The sequence below is a fragment of the Tupaia chinensis genome, unplaced genomic scaffold, assembly GCF_000334495.1.
Source record: "Tupaia chinensis unplaced genomic scaffold, TupChi_1.0 Scaffold000138_1, whole genome shotgun sequence".
Taxonomy (NCBI): Eukaryota; Metazoa; Chordata; class Mammalia; order Scandentia; family Tupaiidae; genus Tupaia; species Tupaia belangeri.
The window spans coordinates 1,606,970-1,625,024 of record NW_006159608.1 but is presented as its reverse complement, the minus strand read 5'-3'; positions in this window follow the sequence as shown (position 1 = coordinate 1,625,024).

Here is an 18,055-nt window from a genome sequence, read left to right as displayed (position 1 = left end):
TGGATGAAAGTTTTATAATTTGCCATCTTTCCTGATACACTTCTAATGCTCCTTTCATTTGTACTAAATTTACCTTTTATTCATTATCAGTACTTACAAAGAGAGTGCAGAGACATACTCAGTGGAGAGAAACATGATAATCATAGATAGAATTGAGCTAAGAGTCTTGGAGGAACTTTCCAGAAAGAATAAATAGGTCTTTGAACTGAAAATCATACAGTATGTGTGAGACATACTCAATGGAGAGAAACATGATAATCACAGATAGAAATGAGCTAAGAGACTTGGAGGAACTTTCTGGAAAGAATAAATAGGTTTTAGAACTGAAAATCATACAGTATGTGTGACTATGGGGGAGAAGTGGCACTAAGGTAAAGGCATCCTTGCCAAAAACATCCTCTGTGGAACTCATTCTGCCGCATATTTCTCAGAAGGAAAATGAGGTCTACGGTCAAAGATGTCTCCTTTGACAGTATGCATATTAACCCAGCAAAGAGTTTGAGAAGTCTGCAGTTAGGAGAGTTGTGGAATTTTATTTTATCTAGAATCATTCAAGCATTTTGACTACAGATACTTTTCTTCCCGAAAGAGCTCTGGTTCAGGGTTCCATGAGCTACAATTTAAGAAATGCCACTTTGAAGTTAGAAGAAGTGAGAGGGAAGCTGAGTTACACTTTGACAGAGAAGGAGCCCTCCAGCATTCTAATAAAATATGAGAGGTTATTTTGCAATGTTTTTCTCAGAGATCTTTACACAATAAAATAGCATGCATGGTGAAGAATTTGGAAAGACACGTATTGATGTCTACAATTTACTCTGCAATGTGTCAAAAATAAGCTGAACTGAAGGATGAATGGATAAACAGATGTCTGATTTAAGAATGTATAATAAATGTTAATTGTAGAATCTCAAAAATCAGTATGTTGGTTATTCACTATAATTTTTATTTTATTTCATTTTTTTGCTATAGGACATGTGTACTCACCATGGAGAGACAGAGACAGAGAGAGGGGAAGTGAGAAATCACACCCTAAGAGGGATGACCATCCTTATCTTCTCTTCCATTCTCCTCTTGGGGTTTTGGGCATGTACGCACATGCACCTAGTGTAAATTTTTTCAAGCCACGAAGTCTGGGGCTTGAACCGTGGAGTCAGCCATGTAGGATCTAACACCTTTATGCCACCTGCTGGCACAGTTCACTGTCATAAAAATAAATAAACAAACAAATAAATAAATAAATAAAACTTTTCTGAATGTTTAAAAACTTTTTGAATAAACTTTGGTGGGAAAATATATAAATTTAACATTTGTGTATATGACTTAGAAGGATGTAGACAGACTTTTTTTTTCTTCTTTTTTTGGAGAGGTTTTTTGTTTTTGTTTTTGTTTGTTTGTTTGTTTGTTTTTGTTTTTTGCCATAGGACATGTGTATTCACCAGAGACAGGGAGGGAAAATGAGGGGGCCATACAGCAATCCCTTCTCCTACATCCTCCTCCTGGGATTTTAGGCATGCAATCATACAAACCTGGCACTTTTTTCTCATCCAAATAAATAAATAAAAGTTGTATGTAAATATAACATGTATCACATATGTACATATTTATTCATACTTGTGACAAATACTTTGACTACATGGGAGTCCAGTGACATAGCCATTATGCTAACTGCTGGTCCCTAGACAGACTTTTAAGAGTTTCTCTATTATCATTTCTGTCTATAATGTGCCAAATAGTAGGCTGGATATATTCCAAACATGTATTATCACTTTATTTATTCAAATCAACACCAAGGGAAGTTTGGGGCTATACCTATCTTCATGATGACAGAAATAGAATGAAGCTGACTGTCATGAAAAAAGTTCACCCTTATTAAAGTCATTTTTTTTGGAGAGAGAGAGATTTTTGCTATAGGCCACAGGTGCTTGCTGGAAAGAGAGGGAGAAACGGAGAGACAGAAAGAGAGAAATGACCCCCCCCCCCCCGGGGGGATGGCCACAACGCAATCCCTTCTCCATGTCCAGTCTCCTCTTGAGATCTTGGGCACGTCAGCATGTACTCTCAGCATGACTTTCAAGCCACCAGGTCCAGGACTTTAACCATGGTCGACTACATGGGAATCCAGCGACGTAACCATTATTCCATCTGCTGGTCCCTAAAGCCATATTTTTATGCTACCTGTAAGAGGTAACAAAGTTACCATTTTCTTCTCCCCTGACCCCGCCCCCACCGAGGACAGTCTGGCAATTGCCCACTGGGAATTTCTCCCTCTCTCTGACCCCTATTATTCTGCAGCCTTATTTTATAGTTCGAGGGAATTACTCAGTGGTGGGAAGAAAAAGACTTCAGTCATTTACTAAGACACCAAGGAAGAGCCCGGATTTGCTGACAAGTGAGAAGAGAGGGGAACAAAGGGAAGAGAAGAGAAAGCAAAGAGAAAAAACCTTTTTTTGTGTGTAAATTACAGTGGAGACAGAGAAGGAAATGAGGGGGAAAGAGAAGTCTTCAAGGCAGCTTTTGGAGTGAGTTGAAAGCAAGAGGAATGAAAGAAAGAAATGTTTTAAAAGTGCTGTGGCGGGGGTGGGGGGCCAGCAGGTGGCATATTGTCTGCGGCACTGAACTCCCACATAGCCAGCCACGGGTTCGAGCTCTCAGCAGCTTGAGAATCACACCAGGAGCAGATGCACGAGTGCCCAAGTCCTGAAGGAAGAAGGAGAAGGGATTTTAGTGTGGCCATACCCCTCAGGGGGAACCTTCTCACTTTCCCTCTCCGTCTCTCTTGTCTCTCTCCAGTGAGTGTATGTGCCCTATGCTGGAAATCTTAAAAAACAAAAACTACTGTGGTGGTATTCAAAGGAAATTTTTATAAATATTCTTTGAAAGATATTATATAATATTGAAAGTATCTTTATTTCTTTGTTTTATAGATATTTCTTTGCACGTGGTATTTCTTTGCACTATATATTTTTACAATGTGTAGAAGAAGCAGGTTTTTGTTGCTGGACAAACCTCATCCCTTCCCCTGGGAGGGATCCAGCTCTTTAGACGGGACCCCTGACGGGTGAGCGTTGGGAGGGTGGCAACGACATGGCACAGGACTGCTCCCTCTCAAGACATGAACTTGGGGAAATCTGCGGCTACTCTGTCTGCACCGTTATGCCAATTAAAATGCATTGAACTGTGGACACCTTTGAGCATCCATGAAGTTCCTAGAGCCAACACACACAGGCATCCCACCAAAGGGTCACTTGAGCTGTATGATGAACTGCTCCAGGTCTGGAGAAGAGACAGTACTGGCCTCGGGCTGCCAGGGCCACTATGTAGACACCCAACCCGGACGCTGGGTGCCGTTCCTAACAGAGGTTTTACGACACCTCTGCTTTTGTCCTGGTCTGTGGCTAGAAAGGCGTCCATATTGCCACTGCTTTGGGGCCACTAGCTTCCTATTCAGTCAGGGTGGTTCTGAATGAAGGTGCCTTTTGGTGTTTTCCCCAGAATCAGACTCTGAGCTAAGGCTTAGCATGACTCTGAGCTAAGGGTTACTTGTTAAAGAAGGACTTAATAATGTATGATGTGGGGCCAGCAGGTGGTTTGATGGTTGAGGCACTGGACTCCCACATAGTTGACCACAGTTCCAGGCCCAGACCGGGTGACTTACTCTCTCTCTCTCTTCTTTCTGGTGAGTACATGTGCCCAACAGCAAAAATCTCTCTTAAAAAGAATGATGAGTACATGTGCCCAACAGCAAATCTCAAGTAATAATAATGATGATAATAAATAAAATTAAATAAATAATTCTTTTTAAAACTATGAAGTAATATGAGGAAAATATAATGCATATAAAACAAATCATATAAAACACTCCAGATTTAATTCTTACATTTGAAAATCAGTGTAATGCAGTAAAAAACATATCAATCTCTTTGAGTTTTTGTTTTTTTGCTATAGGGCGTGTGCACTCGCCAGACAGACAGAGAGAGACATAGAGACAGAAAGCGAGAAATCACCCCCCGGGGGGGGGATGGTCACGCTGCAATCCCTTCTCCTCCACTCTCCTCTCGGGATCTTGGGCACGCACGCACACGCGCCTGGCGTGAGTTCTAAGCCACCAGGTCCGAGACGCAAACCGCGGTCGACTACATGGGAATCCAGCGACATAGCCATTACGCTAACTGCTGGTTCCCTCAATTAGTACTCTTGAGTTTAGATGTGACATTAATTAGATGTATGTCCTTATTTAAGTAGCATTACCAGAAAAAAAAATCATGGATTCTGTGTTAAATTTCTGTAGCACATAAACAATAAAAATGTGTTTTAGTATTTTAATTTTTACTGTATTACATGAGACATGCAATATATTAAAAGTCACTCTGGGACCAGCAGATGGTGTAAGTTATGTTCCTGGACTCTCACGTAGTCGACCACAGTTCGAGCCCTGAACCCAGCAGCTGAAACCTCACTCCAGGTGTGTGTATGTGTGCCCAAGATCCCAAGAGGAGAATGAAGGAGGAGGGATTGCGGCATGGCCATTCCCCTTGGGGAATGATTTCTCCCTTTCTGAAAAATAATAATAATAATGAGAGGCTATTCTGGGCCAGCCGGTGGTACAGAGGTAATGCACTGCACTGTGATGCTGAACCCACACGGGAAGGACTCAGGCTCAAATCCCAAGGCCTCCCTGGTGTGTAGTGTTCATTACACGGACTCGCTGAGACTTGGAGCGGATCGCAGCATAAAGACCTTGTACCTCTCTCTCTCATTCTCTGTGTCTCTCTTTCTCACAAGGGGGAAAAAACATTTTTTTAAAGATGTTGGTTATCACTATCATCATTATTTTAAAAACTTATCAGGCTGGGACCGGCAAGTGGCATGGTGGCTAAAGTGCTGGACTCCCACTTGGCTGACTGTGGTTCGAGTCTCAGACCTGGCAGCTTGTTTTCTTACTTTCTCTTTTTCTCTCTTTCTCTTACTTGCTCTCTCTGTCTCTCTCCAGTGAGCACATGTGTCCTATAGCAAATTAAAAGTAGTAGTAATAATAATAAATAAAATTAAATAAAGAGCACACAATCTAAGATGTTTTCATATTTTCTTCTCTTTCTGAAATGCGATCTACCCAAACTTTACCAGATAGAAGCTCACTCAATGCATTATCTGCGTTCCAGCTGGCCCCTCTGCAGCTGGTCAGTCCGCTACTCCCTGGGCTCAGCCTCGCCCCCTCTGGCAGAAGGCAGCTAATGGCAAGAGCAGGCCGCTCAGTTAGTACATTCTTGCCAGTAACTTCCCCTCCCCTCGCCTCTCACCCATGACTTAAAAAAAGTGCAGTCTGTTTACTGAGCAGCTGCTTCCTCTCAGGCCTGCGTTCCTACAGGGACGTCGGTGAAAAGTGGTTTAGACACGACTGGACATTATAACAAGCACAGATGTCTGAATATTTAAGTCGGAAGAACCTTTTATTAGGTGTATTAGTTTTAAAAATGCTTCTGTTGAACTATTTCGGGCATTCGGGTGAGAAGGGAGAGGCAACATCACTTGCTTAAGTGAAACCCAGTTCCTTTCATGGAGCTTGTGAAGTACTTTCCACGAGTTCCCACTTGGACTTCCTGTTTGGTCTCCATGTTCTGCACTGGTTCAAGAAAACTTCGATTGACTTGCCCAAGGTCATGCAGCTGGTCACTGGCAGAGCAGGCGGCAGAGTCCCCTTTCCCATTCCTCTGAATGTCCCCTTTCCCTTGCTCACTGCCACCCTGAGAGGCCAGGGAAGTCCACGTCTGCATTTTCTGCTCTTTCCTATATCATTGGCTCGAATCCCCCAGGAGCCAGTGAGGGCCTGAGCTTTCTCTAAGAATACCATTCTGGATCTCTAAGGAAGCTGAGTTCACAACTACAGGTAGCAGTGCTCTGTAGGAGTCGTTAGCTTTCTGTGGGTGTTGACCCTGAAACTCATCTCTACTCACCCCTGCACCAGTTGCTTACTGAGCTTTATCTTAATTAAGGGGGTCAAGATTTAGATGCAGAGATCAGGATATATATGAAAAAGACCTCACGTCTCCTGTGGAGGAGCACACGATTGACTGATGACACCAGCTTCTGCTCCTCTGGACCCTCCTTCATGTCACTGGTGAGGACAGGCCATTCACAGGCCAGCAGTTGAACACAGCTGGTAGTGACCCAGGCCCTTCCCTATGTGATACAGGATTTCTTGACTGAACGACTTTGGCTCGAAGCCCCCCATCCCTGCCCCCCACATCAGCCTGGCCAGACTCTCTTAGACTTGCACGACAGTCTAATTCTAATTTCTTTTGACTCAACCCTCCTTCTCCTCCTCTCACAGGGCCGATGCCAATCAGTATGAAGTCTTCCTGCTTACTCTTGCTGCCTCCCCTCTTTCCAACATGGGCCTTTTCCCCAGAAGCCCTTTGCACATTTGATGCTATCATGACATTGAACTCTTCTCAGAAGGTCCACCCTAACACACAAAGCAATCCCAGGAAGCACCATGAGGGAGCACAGAGAGCTGATGGAGAGCATTGACAAGGCTTTCCCTGTAAGCAGCTGGGCATCCAGCACTTCCCAGAATGGGCAGAGAATCTTCCTTGAGCGCCCCCTTAGAAGTATAACACCGAGGGACAAGAAACCCAGAGTGCTTATTCACAACTCCCATCCCTCCTTGGGTGAGGCTCCTCCGGGGGCACCTTGGGCTGACCACAGCAGCCAGTCAGGGGTGATGATGGGACGGACCAGCAGTCGGACTCCAGAGCCCAAGCTCTTAGTTGCTAAGCCACGCCCCTCAAATTCATTACAACATACAAAAGCTTGAGTTTGTGAACAACATAATGTCCATCAGGTACACTTTTTTTTGTCCCAAATTATAAACAATTTGACAGTAAGCATATTTTTTTTCTAAAATATTCTACACTAGTAGAGTGGGAAAACTATGTAGTTTACTGCTGGGACCATGCAGTTAACACAAGCTGAGTATGAAAGAACTGCCCCTCATGCCTAAGAGCAAGGACTCGGCTGAGGAGAACTGTTTGCAAGGTCAACAGTTTTTCAAGTTCGGATCCTCCATTGTGTCGCCATACTGGCCTGCACTCAATTTCTCTGCCATGGGCCTTATTGCCGTACCCCGGTATGCCATAAAGGCACCCCCTGCCTTACTATAACTTTTACAATAATCTTGAGGGAACGCGAATCCCCTAAGATGGCGGCTGCGTAAGGCGGCGGCTGCGAACGAGAGTTACTCCCATTAGATTCACCCCACCCTCCTGGAAAATGTCAATAAAGCATGCTACATTCACTTCTCCTACTGGGGGTTACATAGATAAGCATTAGGAAGGTTTAGGTTAAAGCTGCTAAACTGGTGAAATGATCTCAGTGGCTAGGATGGGCTCAGAGACTCTTCCACGAGGTGCTGTTACCCCCAAAACCATAAGCCACGTTTATTCTCAGGACAAGGGAAGATTGCCGTTCTCCAAGCCACAGCCATTGTATAGAGCAGCACGTAGAGGGTCTCAAGTACACAGTAACCTTTAGGTCAGTCATTTAGCTGCTCACAAGACCACATTCCTTTCCTATGTAGACTCACCCTCTTAGCTGTAGACTACCCCAGAGATAACATAGGTATTTCACTTTAGTATATACTAACCTTGTCTTTACTAAACCAGACAGGATTTATTTCTAAGCCTTTGTAATTGTTACCACCCTAACCTGAAGCTGAAGTTCTCAAAAGCTGACCTGGGGCTCAAGTTCTCAAGCCAATCTGGGACTGAAGTGATCAAGATGGCCTGGGACTGAGGTTATTAAGATTCCTGGGAACCCTCTCATCCAAAGACCCTCCCCGGTAATCAAGACCTAAAAAGAGAATGCACCCAAAAAATGGACTTCCTCGTTCTAAGAATTATGACTGTTTATACCTAAACAGAACAGATGTCATGTTTTATGATTATTGTTCCTATACTTTGAATGCTTTACCTTTTGGAGTAAAATCTTTCACTTACTTCCCCTCACCCATCCTCCCCCTGTAAAACTCCTTCAATAATAAATACGCATGACTCCTGGCCATCAGGGCTGCAGTCCTGAGTTTACTCTGGCTGTAGCCGGCTGAGAACATGCTAAGGGGCATTGAGGTCTTGGCCTGACTCTGTTCACTCGTGTCGCCTTCCTGTGCACCCACCCCGGCTGGAGCACAGCTTCCGGCGGTTTACAGAAGACTGCGGTCTCCTGCTGGGCATGTGACCTTAGGTAGATGATTTAATCTCTCTGTGCTTCAATTTCTTTATATATCAAAAGCAGGTAATAGTCCATTTTGTTGACTTTACAGGATTATTTTGAAGACCTTTAGAGTGTGTGTATATGAAGGAGCCTTGTAAACTGTTTAGCACTGTCCAAGTGGAATGGATTAAGCTTCTTGGATAACCTTAAGCTTCTTCCCTATGTCCCACTCTCTCTGTTTCTGAAACAAATGTATACATTGTTCTTTCAGGCCTTCCCTTAGCCATACCCCCATTGTGTTACAGAAGTGTTCCTTGGATTACAAAACTGGTTGTACAATCTCACCAGAGTACAGGATGTTTTATTCTCTTCCAGCATAGTTTAGATAACACAGATTTAAGAGTTTGTAATTCACCCTTCATTGATCAATGTTCTCGAGTGTTCCAGGCTTGCCTGAACCCTGTCCCATTCACTTGTAAAGCTAGGGACTTAAGAACAATAAATAGTTACTGGTCTCTCTTCTGTCAGGTAGGTAGCTTCTTCCTAAGGCCGTTCCTAATCTTATTGGATCTTTCACTCATATGACACTGTCATGAAAGCTAAGGCCCCTCTCCTTAGAAAAAAAAAAAACATATAAGCCTGTATACACACACAGGCACACACACTCAGACTTATCCAACACTCACAGCATTTGCATACATAAATTTCATGGGAACTCACGACCTTCTGAAACTTATGACTAGACAAAGTTTCTTAGTGAAATAAATGATCTCTAATACCAACTAGATACAGTTTTAAATATTGGTTGTATGTATGGGAACCAGCAGTTAGCGTAATGGCTATGTCGCTGGACTCCCACGTAGTCAACCACAGTTCGCGTCCTAGACCTGGTGGCTTAAAACTCACGCCGGGTGCATGTGTGTGCGTGCCCAAGATCCCGAGAGGAGAATGGAGGAGAAGGGATTGCGGTGTGACCATCCCCCCTGGGGGGTGATTTCTCGCTTTCTGTCTCTATGTCTCTCTCTCTCTGTCTGGCAAGCGTGCACGCCCTACAGCGAAAACCTCTCAAAAAAAATATTGATTGTGTGTAAAATATGTAATAATGATGTATGTAAAATATCTAACAGTATCTAAAATAACTAGCACAGTAAGTACTCAATAAATAAGAACTGTCTTTATCACTAACATCACATCACTTTCTCTCCAGGGAAATGGTGAATAAAAGGGCTGGACTGTGTGAGAGATGCAGCAGTTTTCTGAAGGGAAGAGGCTGGTGTTGGTTCTCCCTCTGCTGGACTTTGGCTAACACACACCTTCCATTTCAGTGACTGTTGGTGTGGTCCAGGGAGAAGGAGTGGGGCGAAAGCAGGCCATGGGAAGCTCTGGGCATCATGGGTTAGTTCTAAGTCAGAGCACCGACTGAGGAAGCTCAGGGCAGGGAAACATGCCTGGCCCCTTGTTCTCCTTTGTTTATTCCCCCAACGACTGTGTTTGCTGAACGAGTCCTTTCTGAGGGGTCTGCAATGGAGAGACAGCATGAGAAGACGAATGAGACACAGGCCTGCTCTCAGACCCTGGGCTCAGCACCAGGAGTTGGCCTCTACTGTCTTAGAGACACACCTGGGGCTGGGGTAGGGGCAGATTTGCACTGGATAGGGAAACGGTTAAGAGCAGGGCCTTTGCTCCGAAGCCCAACACTGCCTTGCTAGTGAAGCAATCGATTCACTTGGAAATTGAGCTTTCTAAACATCAGTTTCCTCATCTTGAAAACAGGCCCCCACATTGTCACATTGTTTTAAGAATGAAATATTATGTCATGTGCTCAGTGAAGGGTCTCACAAAAAAAGAACTTAATAAGTGGTAGATAATAACCTAATTTTTTCAAGCATCGGATTAGTATTTTAAGAGCCTTTCTTATATTTAAAATTCCATAATAATACTTGCTTGTTATATGAGGTCAAACTACTTCAAATCGTTAAGGCTCAGCCAGTTTTTACCTTATAAAGCTAACAAATTTCCATTCAGTTGAATGCAGTAGAAGAATTGTAAAATTCAGATTAAAAAAAAATTATCCATAGTACCACCATTGCCAGCCTTCAGAGACCTTGTATATATGTAAATAAACAATGCTTATGTTACATAGGAGTTCTATTCTGATAAGATCAAATTTTTAAAAACCTCAGTCTGAATGCCAGGTGGTCAGGGAGGGGTCAAAGTGTTCCACAGAGGGTATTAGGGTCTTTGAGCTTGAGAACACAGGGGTCATTACTGGCGACCAGCAAGGAGGACCTGGGCTGGTGCCTTCTCCATCTCAGTAGGACTCTTGACCACAGTGGCCCTCTGCCTGCCCCTCCTCCAGGGCAGGCTGCTGCCTCAGCAGACGCACTTGGCCTGGCAATAAGAGATATGGCCTTCATAGGCAATTTCCCTTCTCCTTAAGATGAGATGAACTGTGGCTTTGACTTTGTAATTTCCCAACCACGTTGGATAATCAAAGCTTCTGTTAGAGCACAATTACTTATTAGAGTAAACTGTGGTGGAGTTAAATTCACCATCCCTCTTTGTTGTCTCAAGCTTTTTGCCAACATAAATAACTCCTTGCTATTTTTAGAACAGAGCTGTAACTTTCAAGCTGTGGCAGCCTAGCAGGGTGTAGCAATGCATATTGAGAGCTTTCTAGATGTGCTGCGGTAGAGGGGTGGCGGGAGCTGTATCCAGAGGGTTTAGTATTCTGGTTCTGGGGTTGGTGAAACTCTCCCTGATGTAGACACTGTGCTGTCACTACCTGTGAGACGGCTTCCGCCCCTTCAAGTTAATGAAATAGTGAATGTGCTTGTGCAAAGAATACTGAGCTAGGAGGCATGAGCCCTGATTCCAGTCCTGACTCTGCAACCCACCAGATCAATGACTAGGAAGAAGTTGTCCATCTTCTTTGGAAATTACAGAATTTTTCAAAAAAAAAAATAAATAAAATGAGGGAATTGAGTCCGATGATCTTAAGTTTCTTTCTACTATAATTTTCAAGCCCTCTGTATATCTGGAGGGAAACAGAAAACTTAACTTCAGGGTCAATGAGTCTCTGAATTGGGATGGAGCGAGGATCCAAGAGTCACACCAGAATGGCCAACATTAAAACATCAAAAGACTAATGAGACTGAGCCATGACAACCCAAGCAGCAGGACACCACTTCTTCATATGGAAGCCAGATGGAAACACTCTAGGTTCGGAGCCCAGGTCAACTGAACACAAGTGTGATCACAGACAGTCCCATGATCTTCACTGGCTGCAAAGCTAATGGCAATTGTGATGCAGTGAGACTCTCTCTCTCTCTCTCTCTCAGTAAATGAATAAATAAATAAAAGACTTGTCCCGGCCCACGGGACAATCGAACAGACTACCTGAGTGAGAGAGCGGAGGTCTTTAATCGGCGCAGCGTCACAATACGGGAGCGACACAGTGTCACAGCTCTGATTCGTATACAGTCGCTCATTTATTGAGGGCCAGAGAACATTCTAATATACACAGCAGGGTGGTAATTGGTTGCCCAATATGTAAATGAAGGATATATTTTGGACCAGTAATTGATTGTTTTGTCAGGGGGCGTTAACCAGGGGGTGGAGCTTAGGGGCCAATAGCTGTCGGACCTGATTGAGAAGCTGCTTGCGGATGTTAGCTAGGTTGGGGAGCTTAGGGGCGGATTGTTTACTCCCAGAACAGGGAAGTCCAGAGGTCATCGTGTGAAAGTCATTTCAGCCATTTTGGTGCATGTGGCTCTCCACAAAGACTGATTCACTTTATATGTTTATTATAATCATTACTCAATGTACAAAATGAGATAATAAAAGAAGTCTTTCTTTGAAATCAATTTTTAAAAACACTAAAATCAAGAGCTGTGTAAAGCCAATGAGTCACTGAATCACTGACTTTACCATGTCTTCACTTCCTTTTTACCACTAAATAATGGTTTTCAAAAAATTATATATTTATTCACTTATTAATCTATTTGTTATTATTTCAAGTGCCTGGTTTGGGATTCAAACCATGGTCAATCCTGTGGGAATCCCATACCCTAACCACCATGCCAACAACTTCATCATATCTTTACTTTTAAACATCTTTTTCCAATTTTGTTTTATCTCTGCTTTTTCAAAAGACATTTCTTTATGCACAATACAGTACTATAGTCTTTTTTTTTTTTTTGGAGAGATTTTCGCTATAGGACGCATGCGCTCACCAGACAGACAGAGAGAGACATTAGAGACAGAAAGCGAGAAATCACCCCCCATGGGGATGGCCACACCGCAATCCCTTCTCCTCCATTCTCCTCTTGGGATCTTGGGCATGCATGCACATGCGCCCGGTGGGTGCATAAGCCACCAGGTCCAGGATGCGAACCACGGTCGACTATGTGGGAGTCCAGCAACATAGCCATTACGCTAACTGCTGGTTCCCGCGAACTATAGTCTTTTTAAAAAGATAATTATCTAATTTTATTCATCATCATCATCATCACTATTATTATTATTTCACCAGAGAGAGACAGAGAGGGGGGGAGGGAGTGAGAAAGCAAGCCCCCAGGTCTGGAACTCCACACGCAGTCAGCAATGTGAGAGTCTGGTGCTTTAACCACCATGCCCCTGCTGGCCCAAAGTACTATGTTTTTTTAAGAACCCACAGTGTGTGAGTAAAAGTATTATTTTTCTATCTTTATTGGAAATTACAAACTCTTTTTCACTGGCTATGTTAAGATTATCTTTGTTAATTTATAGGATTGTTTGTTGCCTGATTTTTTAATCAATATGTTTTTCTACCTCACAGTGAAGAATGTCACAGACAAGGCTGTACGTATTTGCAGAATAACCACTGGAGCAGGTTTCCAATGTTCACAGCGTGACGTGGAATGTTGAAGGTGGTGAATACGTTTATATCTTTGATTTGTTTATTACACACCATACACATGCTTTTAAAGACCATTCTTTATGACTATACGTAAATCATAAATTACAATACATATTTACAGAGGAAAAAAAAAATGATGAAGTCAGAAGTGAAGAGGATGTGAAATAATTAGGACCCTCCCACACTGCAGGTGGGAAGTGAAATAGTACAACCATTGTGGAAAATGGTTTAATAATGTATGGGAAAGCTAAAAATATATATAAATTATAACTCAGTAATTTCACTCCCTAGGTATATATTCAACAGATACATATACTTCTGACTCTCAAAAGACTTAGACCAGAATGCAGCATTAAAAAGTAACTAAAAACTGGAAACAGCCCAAATTTTCATCAATAGAAGAATGAATAAATAAATGTAGTATATTATACAGTGAAATTGAAAATAGCAATGAGAATGAACAACCAACCAATAACTAAATATAACTTGGATGAATTTTAAAATATATTGTTGAGCTAAAGAAACCAGACACAAGGAGTACATATAACATTATTTCATTTATATGAAACTCAAAGATAAGCAAAACTAATCTCTACTATATTTTTAAGAATTATTTTATTTAACCTTATTTATTTATTTATTTATTCCTTTGTTTATTTCAATTTGACCAGAGAGAGACAGAGTGAGAGGGAGAGAGAGATGGAGAGAGAGAGAGAAAGTGAGAAAGCAAGCCGCCATATTCTGTTTTGTTTTCACAAATTTTTTCTTTATGATAGTGTGCATGGTGAGAGAAGGAGAAAGAGAAAAAAGCACCTTCCCTGGGGTCTGGTCATGCCACAATCTCCCTCTCCCAGTCCTTCATCTTGTCAGACCCTGAGCACTGCATACTCGGCCAGCAGACCAGGCAAGGGTCCCAGTCACCGCAGCCAGGTAGGATCCGGCTTCTCCTGGGCAGTGTATTACTGCTCCACCACATGACTGGCCCACTTTATGTTTACTAATCTGGGTATTATGTGTAGAGATGTACTCAGTTTGAGAAAATTCGTTAAGTTGTATACTTATAATATGTGTAATGTTTATAATAGCTTATTTATTTACAATTATTATATATCATTACAGTTTTAAAATAAGTTTTCTCTGCCTAAATGCACTGTATATTAGTCTAGTTAAAGGTATTATACATGTTATCATCAATAGATAATTTCCTGTTTTTGTGTCCCTTATATGCATAATTTTAAAATTTTCTTTATTTCTTCCATGAGCAAAAGAGGCAGAGAAAGGGAGAGATAAGGGATAGACAAGTACCCTCGACAGGGTCTTGCTGCCTGATCTACTCCAGCCTCATACGGCCCAGATCGTGGGCATGTGCTCGCCCAGCATGCCCTCTGCAAGGAGGTCTCCAGATGGGAATTCCCAACCCTCCCGTATAGATCAGTCTCACAGCACTGCATAAAACTGTGCCACCATCCAGCCAGTTGTATATAATATAGTTATAGGATGTGTTTTATACATCAATAAAAAGTGTGTGTGTGTTTTTTTTTAACTTTCTTTCTTCCAATTCACCTCTGAATTAAACATAATTACTGCTCCACAGACACTGGTCAATGGCATCAGGATTCTCCCTATAAAGACTTGAATGTTTATTTCTAAAAATAAGCAATGCTAGAGAAAGACAAGAGAGAGACTGAGCTTCTTCTGAAACACCTGTCAGATAACACCTCTTTCATCTTCATCACTGTAAGGTTGTTTTCCACTGAAGAATGGTGGCTTTTAGTAGCACAATGATGTTGGACTATGGCAGGATTGTCTCTTTTGGGGCCATTGGACTAGGCTATACCCTTGTGGCTGATGGTTTCCCTTCTAGGAATCTAAGGTTCTAGCCATCTGTAATCCTGGGAAGATGCTGATGCTCAGAGGGAAACATAAGACAGACAGGAGTCTCAGACTAGGTGAGGATCAGTTCAGCCTGGAAACTGAAACATGAAGATACCTGGAGTGTTTGTGGAGCTAGGAAGTTAGCTGAAAGTGCAGGAACACAGAGGACAGGCCACCAATAGGAAGAGGACCTAGGATGACACTCTCAGGAGGAATTGCAAGTCACTTCCCATCTTGTACCGCCCTTCCATTATCCCTGAAACTTCAGTGCAATCCTGTTCTGCAGCCCAAAGCCAGTTGTTTGTTGGGTATTGTATGTGGTCCTGTTTTGTGCTTCAGATGGATTTGAAAAAAAGAAGAACAATGACAGCATCTTCTGAGACCAAAATGGTAGAAAAAATAACAATCTTCCAAAATGCATTAAAATCAAAGTAGCTGGTGGTCTAATAGGAAATATAGGTGGAAGGTCACAAGGTTCACATCCCTGAGCACCTTGGAGCTCTGGTACATCTAGACACTTGGAGAAAGGCTACTTCCCAGAAGTCAGGGTTAGGCAGACCCAAACTATACTAATTTGAGCCTGAAGATAAAACAAATGAGATACTCTTTGTAGTCGCAAGAAACAGGTGCAAAGCACTTATCCCATTTGCTTGCTCAGAACAAACGATAACTACTCGGTACAGCAGGGTATTTAATATTGGCTGTATTATGATCTAGGAACCCTGGATGCCATCTCCCTGGAGCGACTGATTGATAGGAGGCTGTGACTTTAGAGCTATCTGGGGAACCACCAGTCAGGCACTCAATAAAGGTTTGTAGAGCTCTGGGAAGAGGTTTGGCAACTGCAATGGTATGCACAAGATGGCGGAAGCTGAGCGTTTAGAAAGGAGGAAGAGAAGGAGGAAGTTTATACAAGGTGTTTTTGTAAAAGATCAAATCTGACCTATTTTTAGGACTTGTATAAAAAATGCAAAACAGCCATCTCTTTTAAGAACCATCTCCAAAATGGCAATAAATTCTCCTTGACAGAAACTCAGTCAAGTTCAGCATGTAATCTTCTGCTGTCAAGAAGAGTAATGCCAAGTGGTATATGTTCTTCCACTAAATGGAAAAAAAAAAAAAGAAAAAGAAAGGAGTTTGCTTGCCTGGGAAGGTAGAAGTTAATTTGCTCAAGCTCAACTTTTGAGATCTCCTTTATACCAATCTCATGACAAATGAATATGTTTATGGAAACCCTCTTTGGCCAATTCCTTCTAACCACTTCTTCCCCAGAAAGAAAATAAAAGGATCTGGAATTACATAAATTGGGGCACGAACCTGTGGTCTTGAGCAAGTTGTTTACCATATCTAAGTCTCAATAGTATCACCTATAAATAAAATAATAATAGCACCCACCTTTCTAAACCTTGTTAGAGGAACAGGTTAAATAAGTCATGTTAAATGCATAGACTATAATTGTGCTTATTTATAAGTGGTAGTTGCTGTTGTGACCATTGTTATCTTTTTCTTCTTCATAGTTGTTATTCTCTACCATCTTTAGACATGTCACATATTTTTTTACTGTGCATTTTCCTAACTCAATGTCAGAGCCTTGGGAATACTACAGGCATGTTTTAGGGGTTATTGTGAAGGGTAAGTGTGAGAAAAAGAAGCCAAATGAGATTTTGTGCACTTCTTTCCCTCTGCTGTTTCATCCTGAGCAGTTGTGTGTGTGTGTGTGTGTGTGTGTGTGCGCATGTGTGTATGTTCCTCCACATTTTAGTCTAAAAATCTATTGTAATTCAATTATGCAGTAAATATCTTCAGACAGCTACTATTGGCCATCCCTTTCAGCACATAAATATCTCAAATACCTACCACTTTTAAAGATAAAATAACCTTTTACAACTGTTGACCTTCTAACTGCTGCCCATTTATCTACTCCCCTTCACAGCGAAACCCCCAAAATAGTTATCTGCAGTTGCCTCCTCTTGGTCACAGAGCGTTTCCTTTCAACGTGTCTTCCTCCCTCACCACCATGGAAGCTGACCCTGTCGAAGCCGAAAGTGACCTGGGGATTTCCCGTTCACTGGCCATCTCTCCGTCTTGTGGCGCTGGACTTCCCAGTAGCCTTTAGTTGAGTTGGTCCCACCTTGATTATACAACCCCAGCCTTTTCTGCTGTTCATGTATTCAAATTCTTCAGGATTCCTGCTAACTAGCTGTGCTTTTTCATTTTTCTTCGCCGATTTCTTCTAAATGGCTTAAAATGATCCAAGCCATTTCCTCAGTAACCTGGTCTTCTCAATCAGTATTTTACCTCCTTTCCTGATTGTGTGTGTGTGTGTGTGTGTGTGTAAACTCTTTTAAATGTAATCTCATCTTAGATACATCTTGTTCTTAAAATGCCAATGGAGAAATGTAATCATGTCATACTCTCATTTAAAATTCATCAAAGTCAATCAAGATCTTGTCCCTGCCTCATTCTCCAATCCTCATCTCTCAATATCTTCTGCACCTGCCTAACCCTAATGTTCATCCGCTTCAACAAGGCCAATGTAGTTCCCCTACTACATCGTGCTATTTTTAAACTTATTTATTTCCTCCATTAGAGACAGAGAAAGGCCAGGGCAGGGGTGAGGGCGGTGTAGGACACTACCAGTAGGGTCTTCATGCTGCATTCCACTTCCAGCCTCAGCAAGCTGGGGACCATAGGTACACACACACACATGTGTCTCACATGCACAGGACTCATAACTCCAGGACTTTTCCAGGGCTGGCTCAGCCCCCAGAGCACTGCCTTATTGCTGTGCCACAGTGGCTAGCCTCAAGTATGCTATTTTAAACCTCTTGCACATTTTTCTCATGCATTTCCCTTCTCATAAAATATATTCTCTTTCTTTGTCAAACAACCTCCCACCAGGCCAGCCCATGGAGTAGTGGTTAAGATATTTGGATCCACATCGCTGACTATGCTGTTCAAGTACCAGACCCGGCAGGAGGGAGAGATGAAGAAGGGATTGAAGTGTGACTATTCCCCATGGGGACTATATTTGCACTTGCTCTCTCTCTCTCTCTCTCTCTCTCTCTCTCT